General features: G+C 40.9%; 1 long non-coding RNA gene across 16 annotated transcripts in view; it reads left to right on the plus strand.

Annotated features, from left to right (window-relative positions):
* Positions 1-14,599, plus strand: part of LOC149429009 (uncharacterized) — a 645,951-nt gene that overhangs the window by 553,078 nt on the left and 78,274 nt on the right. For 14 of the 16 annotated variants that reach the window (XR_016310627.1, XR_016310630.1, XR_016310632.1 and 11 more), the window contains 2 exons: positions 7,474-7,594; positions 12,056-12,107. The exons of 1 other annotated variant lie outside the window; for it this stretch is intronic. This is a non-coding gene — a long non-coding RNA (uncharacterized LOC149429009). The remainder of the gene's footprint in view (positions 1-7,473; positions 7,595-12,055; positions 12,108-14,599) is intronic. One more of the 16 variants, XR_016310628.1, reaches the window with a different exon arrangement.

Below are 14,599 nucleotides of genomic sequence, written 5' to 3' on the forward strand. Positions count from 1 at the left end.
TGCCACTGACCAACTCTATGACAGAATCTCTCCCCTGTCCTGCCCTGACCTGGCCACTGCTGTCTACAACAGTTTGCTTTCATCCGCATTAGACTCGGTTGCTCCTCTAACAACACAAAGCATCAGGCCCCGACCATTACAACCTTGGCAGACTGACCACACCAAAAATCTTAAACGACATAGTCATGCGCTGGAGCGATTGTGGTGTAAATCCAAATCCCACCAAGCATTCACCCGATATAAATCTGCTTTCTTAACATACAATTCCTCCCTTCATGCTGCCAAACAAGCCTACTTTGTCACTCTTATTAATACCTTCTCATCCAGTCCTCGTCGTCTCTTCTCTACTTTTAACGCTCTACTTTCTCCACCTCCACCCAGTACCTCACTCACTGCTCACGAGATTGCAAATCATTTCAAAAACAAGATTGACGCAATTTATAGGGGCATCGCCACTGCACAGACATCCATCCCACTTAGCATACGTTATACTAAACCTCCCTCAACACTTTCCTCTTTTGACCTCACTACTACCAAAGAGGTCACTAAGGTTTTCTCAGAAGCCCGTCTCACTACCTGCCCCCTGGATCCTGTCCCCTCACAACTACTACAGTTACCCTCTTCTTCCATCCTATGCTCCCTCACTCACATCTTCAATCTCTTCCTCTCTAACGGTGCCTTCCCCTCCCCTCTAAAGCATGTGACTGTCACTCCCATACTTAAAAAGCCCTTCCTGGACCCCACCAACCTGAACAACTTAAGACCCATCTCCCTGCTGCCATTTACCTCTAAACTCCTAGAACGCTTAGTCTACAATCACCTGAGCTCCCACCTCACCGACAACAACCTTCTTGACCCTTTACAGTCTGGCTTTCGCTCTCTACACTCCACTGAAACTGCTTTACTAAAACTCACTAATGATCTACTAACTGCTAAAACCAATGGCCACTACTCCGTACTCTTACTACTTGACGTCTCAGAGGCTTTTGATACAGTTGACCATCCCCTCCTCCTCAAAAAACTCCACTCTCTTGGCCTCAGAGACTCTGCTCTCTCCTGGTTCTCCTACCTATCGCAGGGCTCCTTCAGTGTTACCTATAACGCTGCCTCCTCCTCTTCACTCCCTCTTTCTGTAGGGGTCCCTCAAGGTTCTGTCCTTGGACCTCTTCTCTTTTCCATCTACACCTCCTCCCTTGGTCACTTGATAAACTCCCATGACTTTAAGTACCATCTCTATGCTGATGACACACAAATCTATCTTTCTACTCCTCACCTCACCCCTTCAGTCTCCACTCGCATTACTAACCTACTAAGTGACATATCGGCATGGATGTCACTCCACATCCTCAAACTCAATCTTTCCAAAACTGAGCTCTTAGTATTCCCCCCAGCCCGTGCCCCCTCCCCTGACTTCTCCATCAAGATCAATAACACAGTCATCAGTTCCTCCCCTCATGCCAGGGTACTAGGTGTAATCCTAGACTCCCATCTGTCCTTTCAGCCCCAAATCCAATCGCTGTCCAAATCATGTAGACTTCACCTCCGCAACATCTCCAAGATACGACCATTCCTAACCTCGGAAACTACTAAGCAACTTATTCACTCCCTTGTTATATCTCTCCTTGACTATTGTAACTCCCTCCTCATTGGCCGACCTCTTCGCAGGCTATCCCCTCTTCAGTCTATCATGAATGCTGATGCCAGACTCATCCACCTAACTAACCATTCTGTATCTGCCACCCCTATCTGCTGTGGTGGTTTATGTAAGGATTTATTCTATTTATGAAGGGCGGTGTCCATTTCCCTTAGATGAAATGTTACAGTGCCTCCAGCCGTTAAAATACGGCAAATATTTAGTGAACCAATAATTTGGACACCTTGATAATTTGATCACCACTTATTATTATACCTTGAATTCTTTTAGCCAGTGTGATTTCGTACCATACACACAAAATTTGCCTTATAATAGATAAATATATAAATTTATTTATGTACAAAAATTATATATATATTAACACAAAACGCAAAAGACTGGTGATGAATGAATACTGGTACACACGATCAAAGATATACTATACCAATATCATACACAATACAATATTTCTAAATAATGATAAACAAGATAACAATTTTTCTAGATGATAATGATTAAAAATTAAATTTAATAATAACTGATAATTTAGAGTATCTCAGAGGTTATTTTCTCTCATAACGTGGCCATAGGAATGGGAGAAGATATTCCCTGATAAATTATACTCTAACTACTAATATTTAATAATTTATGAAATATGTAAATTTGCAATATGACACCAACAATATCTAACAGTAATACAGGATCTCTCTATATATATGTGAATACCCACTGCAGTTGTTATCACTCTAAGGTAATTCTTATCACTCTAAACACATAGGAAATATGCAATACAATATTAAATATAGACAGTCTCACCACACCCAGAACTTGGACTATGACACCTTCCCAGTGGATTCAGCTGGCAATGGAAACGCCTTCAGAATAATGGCCACAGGGCAAGTGATAGATAGGCAGTGTTGGAAAATGTAGGATGGGAGAAATTTAGAGAGTGTAGAAGTTTAGTAAAAAGTTTTTAAAAGTTTGAAAGGATGAAAGAGTGGTTATTCAGCAGGGATGGATTTCAGCCTCGTCTGATTTCTTCAGCTTGTTTTTCTTTGGCTCCAGTGAGATTTTTCAGTGAGTCTTTCAGTCAGTCTTTTTTTTTAGTGAGGTTTTTTTTGCAGGTTTTTTTTTTTTTCTAAATCAGGTGCATGGCTTTTTATACCATCTAAACTATTGTTCTAAAAGACCCTCCCAACAGGCTTTTGATTGGCCGGTCGAGAAGTGTATGTACCTAAGCTATCTCTCACCTGTCCGCGAGGTGACAGTCAGGTACCATAGAACAATTTGAGTATTTATGATGACTCACACCTCGGGTGGAATTCAAGGTGATTTCAGGTATTAAATATACGTCTCATCCAGATATATATATTTGATTATACCTATAATGTCCTGGATAGGAACTATAGAAGATATATGTGTATTCAGTTATTCATTTCCCTGAGATACAAACTTGTGTGAAAGCATTTGTTTTCTGATAAAACATACAACTGATACTAATTCACAATATATCTTACTTTTCATCATTTCATACTCAATTTAGTGATATACAATCCCCATTGCTGAATGTATTTTTGTTTCAGAAAGAGTAGGAATAATGTCTCTTTTTGTTAATGTCTTTGTGGGTAAAATATAAGTTCCAAGCTTTAACTTTTAGTCTTAAGAATGACACAATACTGATGTTTACGTCCATTGTAAAGATAATAGGGCAACAACCAGTTGTCCTTGTAGTTTGAAAAAAAACAGTTTGAAAAGACTGTTGACTCATCACTCTTTTCAAGGCTTTGTTTACTCTTCTCAGACTTGCAAGTATGGTCTCATATATTGTTAACTGTCGGTGTGGTGACTCAATGTTTAGAGGTCCAACGTCTTATTTGACTGTCTGATTAACTTTTGTAGATGCACTTTCCCCAACCCCAATGGATAAATAGCATTTGTTGAGAATATACATTTTAACTAGTCTCATAGTCGCCAACTTAAACTTCTCAGGATTGTCTATCTTGGGCCAGCTGTAGATAGTCAAACAGTCTATTGTCTCTGGAAAGAGCTCCTTCCACCCATTGTCTGCATGTAACTTCATTAGAGGGTCCTTCGAATTTCGACCAAAAAGAGTTAACCCTTAACAGATGGCTAGGCTGGTTGGCTGTTGAAATAAAGTTATGTTTTTGATAAATAACTTCAAAAGGCACTACACTGCCTATCCCTCCACTGCCTTCCAGTTGCCCAACGAATAAAATTCAAAGCACTAACAATAACGTATAAAGCCATTTATAACTCTGCCCCAAATTACATCACCAATCTTGTCTCTAAATATCACCCAAACTGTACTCTCCGCTCCTCATAAGACCTCCTACTCTCTAGCTCCCTTGTCTCCTCCTCCCATGCTCGTCTCCAGGACTTCTCCAGAGCTTTCCCCATCCTCTGGAACTCTCTACCCCAATTTATCAGACTATCACCTTCTCTGCTCACTTTTAGGCGAGCTCTGAAAACCTATCTCTTCAGGGAAGCCTATCCTGCCCTCAGCTAATACTGGAATCTTCTACTCTTCCAACCAGTCCATCCCCCACAGTTACTACCTTTTGCACCACTAGCCCCTCCCTCCTAGATTGTAAGCTCCAAGGAGCAGGGCCCTAAAATCGCTCTTGTATTGAACTGTATTGTTACTGTATTGTCTCCCGTTATATTGTAAAGCGCTGAGCAAACTGTTGGCGCTATATAAATCCTGTATAATAATATAATAATAATATGGCTAATGTGTAAGGTAAAGTCTACAGGCTTGGAAAAATCTGTATCTAAATGGATAGAAAACTGGCTAAAAGATCGTATTCAGAGAGTAGCTGTTAATTATTATTATTATTATTATTATACAGTATTTATATAGCGCCAAAAAGGTTTGCTCAGCGCTGTACATTATAGTGGGGGACAGAACATGAGACAATACAGCAACAAACAATACACGAGGGGTTCGAGGGCCCTGCTCTTTCGAGCTTGCAATCTAGGAGGGAGGGGATAGTGGCACAGGAGGAAGTGGCTGTGGGGGATGGAGTGGTAGGAGGAGTGGAGGAGATCGGCAGTTAGGTGAGAGTGGGGTAGGCTTCCCTGAGGAGATGGGTTTTCAGGGTGCGCCTAAAGGTGAGGAGGGAAGGTGACAGTCTGATGGATTGGGGTAGTGAGTTCCAGAGGATAGGGGAGTCCTGCAGTTGGGCGTGGGAGGTGGAGACCAGGGAGCTAGAAAGTAGGAGGTCTTGTGAGGAGCAAAGATTACGGGTTGGGTGGTATTTGGGTATCAAGTCGGTGAGGTAGTTTGGGGCAGCGCTGTGAATGGCTTTGTATGTCAGTGTTAGTAGTTTGAATTTGATGCGTTGGGCTATCGGGAGCCAATGGAGAGAATGACAGAGGGGGGTAGCAGAAGAGGAGCGGTTGGTAAGGTGGATGAGTCTGTCTGCTGAGTTCAGGATAGACTGAAGCAGGGATAGTCTGTGATGAGGTAGGCCGGTGAGGAGGGAGTTGCAGTAGTCCAGACGTGAGATAATAAGGGAGTAAACGAGTTGTTTAGTAGTGTCTGGGGTTAGGAACGTATGTATTTTGGAGATGTTGCGGAGGTGGAGCCTGCATGAGCTTGCTAATGATTGGACATGGGGTTGGAAGGACAGGTTTGAATCTAGAGTGACACCTAGGACTTTGGCTTGCGGGGTGGGACTGATGGTGGCATTGTTGGTCGTTATGGAGAGGGTGGGGGGGGGGGGCGCGGGCTGGGGGGAAAATTAGGAGCTCGGTTTTGGAAAGGTTCTGTATGAGGAAGTGGAGCGACATCCAGTCTGATATGTCATTCAGCAGGTGGGTGATACGGGTGGAGACTGAAGGGGTGAGTTGAGGGGTGGAGAGGTAAGTTTGCATGTCATCGGCGTAGAGGTGATAGTTAAAGCCATGGGAGTGTATCAGTTTGCCGAGGAAGGAGGTGTAGATGGAGAAGAGAAGGGGCCCGAGGACAGAGCCTTGGGGGACCCCAACAGAGAGGGGGAGAGAGGGGGAGGTGGTAGCGTTATAGGTAATGCTGAAGGAGCATTGGGAGAGATAGGAGGAGAGCCAGGAGAGAGTGGAGTCTCTGATGCCGAGGGAGTGTAGTTTATCAAGGAGGAGGGGGTGGTCAACTGTGTCGAAGGCCGCGGAAAGGTCAAGGAGTAAGAGGACTGAGTAGTGGCCATTAGCTTTGGCGGTTAGCAGGTCATTAGTGATTTTGAGTAGGGCGGTTTCGGTGGAGTGTATGGGACGGAAGCCAGACTGTAGTGGATCAAGGAGGTTGTTGTCAGTGAGGTGGGCGCTTAGGCGATTGTAGACTAAGCGCTCAAGGAGCTTGGATGTGAATGGCAGCAGGGAGATGGGTCTAAGGTTGTTCAGGTCAGTGGGGTCCAGGGAGGGTTTTTTGAGTATGGGAGTGATGTGTGCGTGCTTTAGGGGGAAGGGGAATGCGCCAGTAGAAAGGGAGAGATACTCTGAATGGTCTAGCTTTGTTAGTGGTGTACCCCAAGGTTCAGTGATGGGACCCTTACTTTTTAATATAATTATAAACAATATAGGGTCTGGGATTAAAAATACCATTTCAGTCTTTGCAGATGACACCAAGCTGTGCAGAGGAATAACGTCCTTACAGGATGTCTCCAATTTACAAGCTGACCTCAATGCACTGTTTAATTGAGCAGCTATGTGGCAAATGAGGTTTAATGTTGATAAATGTAGGTTAGCACTTGGGGACTAAGAATATGCATGCATCATACATACTAGGGGGCGGTACAACTGTGGGAATCAATGGTGGAGAAGGTTCTGGGAGTTCTGGTAGATCACAAGCTTAATAATGGATGCAATGCCAAGCTGCGGTTTCTAAAGCGACCAAATCCTCGCTTGTATTAAAAGAGGTATAGGCTCCAGAGAGAGATATCATATTACCCCTGTACACATCATTAGTAAGACCTCATCTGGAATATGCAGTTCAATTTTGGGCACCAATTCACAAAAAGAACATTGGGGAACTGAAGAAAGTACAGAGAAGGGCAACTAAACTGATAAAAGGCATGGGGGAGCTCAGCTATGAGGAAATATTAGAGGAACTGAATTTATTCTCTCTAGAGAAGAGGAGATTAGGGGCGATATGATCAACATGTATAAATACATCAGTGGTTCATATAGTGAACTGGGTGTAGAGCTATTCCCCCTGAGGTCATCACAGAGGACAAGGAGGAACTCTTTATGTCTGGAGGAAAAGAAATTTAATCTCCAAACACAGAAAAGTTTCTTCACAGTGAGAGCTGTGAAAAGGTGGAATAGACTCCCTCAAGAGTTGGTTCTGGCCAGCTCGGTGGATTTCTTTAAAAAAAAGCCTGGATTCTTTCCTAGATACACAGAATATAACTGGATACTAACAGTTATAGGTAAAGTTGATCCAGGGAATATCCGATTGCCTCTCGGGGGATCAGGAAGCAACTTTTTTCCCTGCAGGAGCAAAATTCGATCATGCTTTGCTGAGTTTTTTGCTTTCCTCTGGATCAACTGTGGGTATAGGATTTTAACTTTTTTTTTAATGGTTAACTGGATGGACTTTTGTCTTTTTTCAGCCAGACTAACAATGTAACTATGTAAATAAAGTCTTGTAATCAGGTAGGTGATCCCCAATGCAGCGGGGTAACTTTCACTACTTTGGCCACTAATGCAGGGGAAAGGAACCAATAGGCTGCAGATTTAATTTTATTTTTATCCCTCTTCCACACAGAAATGGGGTCTTCTGTTGTACAGATGACATGTTTTACTAAGTTATCCAAGTAATGAATTATTTGATTGCATTTCAGATGATGAAGAGCAAGGATTTGTGAGTCGCACTTGAGGTAGAATCAGTGAAGGAGAAAATGGAAAGAGACAGAACGCAAAATGAACAAAGCTCTCCCTTATTTGGTCTACATTGTCACTGAGGTGAGTGTCATATTTTTTTCTTTTTAAGGGTTTATTAAAGGAGTAAAGCTCGTTTGGCTCTACTTCTCCTGGGAATCACAGTAGTGCAGTTCGTTCAGCACTCCTATGACCCATTTTCTGAAACCCCGTCAGCTGACATCACTCAGCTGGTCCAGGTTCAGGAAAGATCTTGACTTTAACCACTTGCCCTCCTGAGGATCCCCCCTTCATCCTGACCAGGCAATTTTTTGTGTTGCGGCGCTGCGTTACTTTAACTGACAATTGCACAGTCACACAACGCTGCACCCAAATTAAATTTATGTCCTTTTGTTCCCCACAAATTGAGCTTTCTTTCAGTGGTATTTGATCGCCTGTGCATTTTTGATCGACAATTTTGAAAAAAAAACAATATTTTTGACTTTTTGCTATTAAACATGTCCAGTAAAAATTTTTAAAAAATCAAATTTCATCAAATTTAGGCCAAAATATTTTCTGCTACATTTCTTTGTTGAAAATAACTCGAATCAGTGTTTATTATTTAGTCTGTAGGAAAGTTATAGAAACCACAAACTATCGTATATACAGTTCCTTGAAAAAGTATTCATACCCCTTGAAATTGTCCACATTTTGTCATGTTACAACCAAAAACATAAATGTATTTTATTGGGATTTTATGTGATAGACCAACACAAAGTGGCAAATAATTGTGAAGTGGAAGGAATGATAAATGGTTTTCAAAATTTTTACAAATAAATATCTGAAAAGTGTGGTGTGCATTAGTATTCAGACTCTTTACTCTGATACCCCTAAGTAAGATCTAGTGGGACTAACTACCTTAAGAAATCATCTAATCAGTCCATCTATGTGTAATTTAATCTCAGTATAAATACAGCTGTTTTGTGAAGCCCTCAGAGGTTTGTTAGAGAACATTAGTGAACAAACAGCATCATGAAGGCGAAGGAACACACCAGACAGGTCAGGGATGAAGTTGTGGAGAGGTGTAATGCAGGGTTAGGTTATAAAAAAGCATCCCAAGCTTTGAACATCTCATGGAGCACTGTTCAATCCATCATCTGAAAATGGAGAGTATGGAACAACTGCACACCTACCGAGACATGGCCGTCCACGTAAACTGACAGGCCGGGCAAGGAGAGCATTAATCAGAAAAGCAACCAAGAGGAGAATCTGTCCACAGGACAACTAATAGTCATGCACTCCACAAATCTGGCCTTTATGAAACAGTGGCAAGAAGAAAGCCATTGTTGAAAGAAAGCCATAAGAAGTCCAGTTTGCAAACACGTCGAAGAAATTGCTCTGGTCAGATGAGATCAAAATTGAACTTTTTGGCCTAAAAGCAAAACGCTATGTGTGGTAGAAAACTACCATTGCACATCACATCACCCTGAACACACCATCCCCACCGTGAAACATGGTGGTGGCAGCATCATGTTGTGGGGATGCTTTTCTTCAGCAAAAACAGGGAAGCTGGTCAGAGTTGAAGGAAAGATGGATGGAGCCAAATACAGGGCAATCTTAAAAGAAAACCTGTTAGAGTCTTCAAAAGACTTGAGTCTGGGGTGCAGGGTCACCTTCCAGCAGGACAACGACTCTAAACATACAGTCAGAGCTACAATGGAATGGTTTAGACCAAAGCATATTCATGTGTTAGAATGGCCCAGTCAAAGTCCAGACCTAAATCCAATTGAGAATCTGTGGAAAGACTTGAAAATTGATGTTCACAGACACTCTCCATACAATCTGACAGAGCTTGAGCTATTTTGCACAGAAGAATGGGCAAAAATTTCACTCTCTAGATATGCAAACCTGGTAGAGACATCCCCAAAAAGACTTGCAGCTGTAATTGCAGCGAAAGGTGGTTCTACAAAGTATTGATTCCGGGGGGCTGAATATAAATGCACGGCACACTTTTCACATATTTATTTGTAAAAAAATTTGAAAACCATTTCTCATTTTCCTTCCACTTCACAATTATGTGCCACTTTGTGTTGATCTATTACATAAAACCCTGATAAAATACATTTACGTTTTTGGTTGTAACATGACAAAATGTGGACAATTTCAAGGGGTATGAATACTTTTTTAAGGCACTGTATCTGAAAATCAATAATTCCTGATGTACTAATAGCCTGCCTCATTCTTAAGGCCCTAACATGCCAGGACAGTACAAATATCCCCCAAATGACCCCTTTTTGGAAAGTAGACAGTTCAAGGTATTTAGTAAGAGGCATGGCGAGTTTTTTGAAGTTGTAATTTTTTTGTCCTGATATTTTTAAAAATGAAGAATCAGGACAGTACAGCATCATCATATAACTGGTGTGGTGGTGATCAGGAAAACTGGTGACAGTACAAAAAAAATTGTTTTTCATTAATTCAGTTTTCATCTTTTTTTTTCTTATTTATTTTATTACGATTTTTAACACACTGTGACCAGAGCAAATACTCAAATATATAAAAAATACAACCAATTTTAGTAGTTTCACAATAAATAAAACTAAACTTATAAAATATGTCTCTCTGCTGTTGTTATTTCATATAGATACAAATACACCATCAATTATAGTACCTAGGGAAAACTTGAAATGTAGAATTTGTCATACGAGATCCTGAGTGTTTCAGAGTCATAAAACTCCTTCTTTGGGGTATTTCTGCATAAACAGTGATGTAATCTATGAAACTGAAATTGCAATTTTATAATATATAGAATATCAATATATATGTACACGATGCATTAAAATCAATGTATCCACATAAGAATGCAATACTCACACTATAGTGAGTGAAGAGTTAAAAACAGTCACTGGGGCCGCCTAAGTGACAGGTACATAAGGAAGGCTGCATTAATATCATATGACTGCGAAACACCCACCAACTGCTGTTTATGATAGATGTATGCACAGATAAGTGCAAAAGCATCCATATAAGATGATAAATAGTATTGGGATAGTGGAACAGAAGAAAATTCTCTACAAGAATATACACATATATATACATATATATATATATATATATTTTTTTTTTTTTCTTTTGAAAGTATATTAAAGTAGAGGCATATATTTCAGTGGGGGGCATTAAACAGAGGCACCCAAAACACCAAAACAAATAAGATCGATTACATTTTGGTGAGTATATTGACTTGGTGGATATGTTTGTTTTTGTGACTTGGGAGCCTCTGTGTAATGCCCCCCACTGAAATATATGTCTCTACTTTAATATACTTCTAAAGGAATCTTTTGATATATATATATATATATATATATATATACATTTTGTTTCTCTTGTAGAAAACTGTCTTCTGTTCCAACATCCAATACTAACTGTCATCTTAGATGGATGCTTTTGGCCCTTATCTGTGCAGACATCTATCATAAAGAGCAATTGGTGGGTGTTTGGCAGTTACTTCCTTTTTACATCTTTTTTTGATTGTATTGACTGACATTAATGCAGCCTCCCTTACGTACCTATCACTTAGACAGACTGTTTGATGAGCCACAGGAAGCTGGGACCCTAAGGGAACACAAGTGGGGAAGTGATGGTCATGTGGTTTGTTTTTATGCTACGGCTGATGTTTCAACCTTATATTCACTCTAGTGTGAGTATTGCATACTTACATATATCTGTATATTGATAGTGTATTTATTCAAAAATTGCAATTTCAGTTCCATAGATTAAACTATCCTTCATGCAGAAATATCCCTGAAGAAGGAGCATTATGACTCTGAAACGCTTGGGGTCTTGCATGACAAATTGTACATTTCAAGTTTTCCTTATGTACTATGGTGGGTCGAAATAATTTTGTCCAGTCCATTTTTGGCATTTTGCATGGAATATGTCAGATTTGGCTTTTTGTTCCTCCATTTTTTTGTCTCGTATCAATACAAACAAAAGAAATAAACATGAGAATGCTTAAACATTTATAATTGCAACAATTTTCTGGGGCAAAGTGGTGCATTGTCTGAGAGAAATGTAGGGGTGCTAGTATTTTTGGCCATGACTGCATTTTATAAGTATTGTTTTATTTATTGTGAAACTACACAAAATTGTTTTTTTTACATATTGGCTGTAAAAATCCCAAACAATTGGGGAAAAGTCTCCATAGTCAACTTCTCAATGAAACTAAATTTACATCTGGAATATGGTACACCTTTGGATGAGCTGATTGTGGTGATAGGCACTGATCAACTCACTTGTATGCAGGTACAATGTAAATGTTTTCTGTATTAAAGTGGTTTTATCTGCACTCTCCAGTGTGCTCTGCTTCTGTCATGTATAATTGGCCCTTGGATATATATATACAGAGCTTGACTGGATCCAATGTAGCCCGATACATTTGTAAGATTAGAGATACAGTCTATATAAATATAGCCGGTAACTGACAGGCTCCAAACTGTCACACAGACCTATCAATCCAGGAAAGTCGTTGCATTCCAAAATGTCTCAATCAATATGTTTAATTCATTTCAGGTTTAACAGTTGCACAAGCGTTTCAAGTGTCCCCACTCTTCACCAGGTGCAGGTAAGCTCAACCATTGTTGTGCAGTTGTTACCTGGAATAAATTCAACATATAGAGCAAGAGGTTTGACTTCCCTGAATTGATGTGTGTGTGTATTATACCACCACCACCCGCCTGAACCATAGATACAAGGCAGGATGGATTCATGCTTTCATGTTTTTTACGCCAAATTCTAACCCTACCATTTGAATGTCTCAGCAACCAGTCTGCCCATACTCCTCTGACATCATCAAGGTATTTTCACTCACACAACTGCCGCTTACTAGATATTTTCACTTTTTCAGACCATTCTCTGTAAATCCTAGAGATTGTTGTGCCTGAAAATCCCAGTATGTCAGCAGTTTCTGAAATACTCAGACCAGCCCATCTGGCACCAACAACCATGCCATGTTCAAGTCACTTAAATCCCTTTTCTACTCCATTCTGATGCTCGGTTTGAACTTCAGCAAGTCGTCTTGACCATGTCTAGATGCCTAAATGTATTGAGTTTCTGCCATGTGATTGGCTGATTAGCAATTTCTGTTACCAAGCAATTGAACAGGTTTACCTAATAAAGTGGCTGTTGAGTGTATAATTAGGCTTAAATAACTAAATGAATCACCTGACAAGAGCTATAGAAGATATATATCTTTATTATTTTCTAAAAAAAAAAAAAACCCTAAACATGATAGAATATGAGACCCTAGAATAAAAATCACTATTAAAGCAGTGTTTTTTTTTTAAGAAACATTTTCCTGTTTTCACACTTAAAATGGAGCTAACCTTACTGTTCCTTCAATGGTCTTGTCTCTCAATGGCATGTCCTCCTAGGTGACTGTCACATACCTGGTCGAGGCCAAGCTGACGAGAGGGCTTTCCCTTACACCTCCTGTCCTGTTTCACCTGGAGTTGATGACAGGTGATAACAGGGCATGGAGGGGCATGGGTGCCTTGCTGGAGATCCTGGCTGGAAGAGATGCCGGACAGCAGGCAGACTGGTGAACTTACAGATACAGAAGGCGCTGTAGCAGGTGCAGAAGAGCAGGCAGTAGTCAAGCTGGTGAGCAGGTGGATGCAGGATCTCAGGTGGGCAGAAGTCGGTAGTAGCCAGGTAGCCGAGGTACAGAATCGAGAACCAGAGCGTACTCCGAGCCAGGCCAGGGAAAGTAAAGTTTAGCAGAGAAGGTATGGGAACAGCTGGCAGGAGGCAGAGTCAGGTCACAAGCCGGAGTCAACAGAGTATCAGGAACAAGCGGAGTCAAACAGATCGGGCCAAACACAGGAGTGAGCACAGAATCAGGTCACAGGCAGTAGGAGCTGACGACCACTCAGCAATCCTCTGGTTTCTACAGCAGCTTTAAATAGGCAAGTGGGTGCCAAACACCCATGCTTACTCATGCTCATGTGCGTGAGTGTAATGACCATGCTAATGTGCTTACGCATGTGCATGAGTTGGGCACGTCCAGTTCTTGTTTTTGAGAGTTGTATTATACACATGCGCATATCTTCACACACGACCATATGATTCCCCTGGCAGTGTTAGTTATCAGCCATCTTCGTTGGCTGGTGCAGGATGAAGTCATTTCTGCACATGCTCAGAAGGCCATCATCCCAGCACACAGTGACCATACGCATGTGCAGCTCAGTTTACATAGCCAGAGAAGACAGCGGGCAGGCAGGTAGCTGTATTTTACTGCAAAAACACTGCATGTCTCTTTAGCAATAAAAAGCCTGCCTGCTCACTGATTATGGCAATGGAAGCTTAGTTCCGCTTTCAGAAAGTTGCATATACTCATTCTCTGGGCTGGGTGGTCATTAAATTATACCGAAGGGATCTCACGTTAGCACCATCCGGTGCAGTAATTCTAAATAAAGGCTTGTTCATAACATGTCTGTTGAGTTGCATTTTACTGTACACCTCCACACATGTATGATGGCATGAAGTAAAATGCAGCTAAATAAACATGGTGTGAACAAGCCCTAAATGACAAAAATAAAAATCTGGCCTTCTTCATCACTGAAAGTCTGCTAGTTACATTCCTTTTTTAATTTTTCTTCTTTTTTTGCCAGACCTGTTTAAAAAAAAAATCCTGACTCCTCCTCCCCTTATAGCCAACCAGTCAAGCTCTCTTTTTTGCAAGATGTTTTTAAAAGTAAAATCCAGCAGCCTCCTCCTCCCCTTATAGCCTGCCAAGCACGCTCCTTTCTCTTTTTTGCAAGATGCTTAAAGAAAAAAAGAAAATCTGGCCTCCTCCTCCTTTTATAGCCGGCCAATCACACTCCTTAAAATGCAGCTAAATGAACATGGTGTGAACAAACCCTAAATGACAAAAATAAAAATCTGGCCTTCCCCATCACTGAAAGTCTGGTAATCTTTTTCTTTTTTTTTTTTGCCAGATCTGTTTTAGAAAAAAAAAATCAGGCCTTCTCCTTCCCTTATAGCCATCCAATCAATCTCTTTTTTGCAAGATGCTTAAAAAAAAAAACAATTCGGTCTCCTCCCCTTATAGCCAGC

The sequence above is a fragment of the Staurois parvus genome, unplaced genomic scaffold (assembly GCF_062004578.1).
Source record: "Staurois parvus isolate SC_StPar_1 unplaced genomic scaffold, SC_StPar_1.0 ptg002864l, whole genome shotgun sequence".
NCBI classification, from domain to species: Eukaryota; Metazoa; Chordata; class Amphibia; order Anura; family Ranidae; genus Staurois; species Staurois parvus.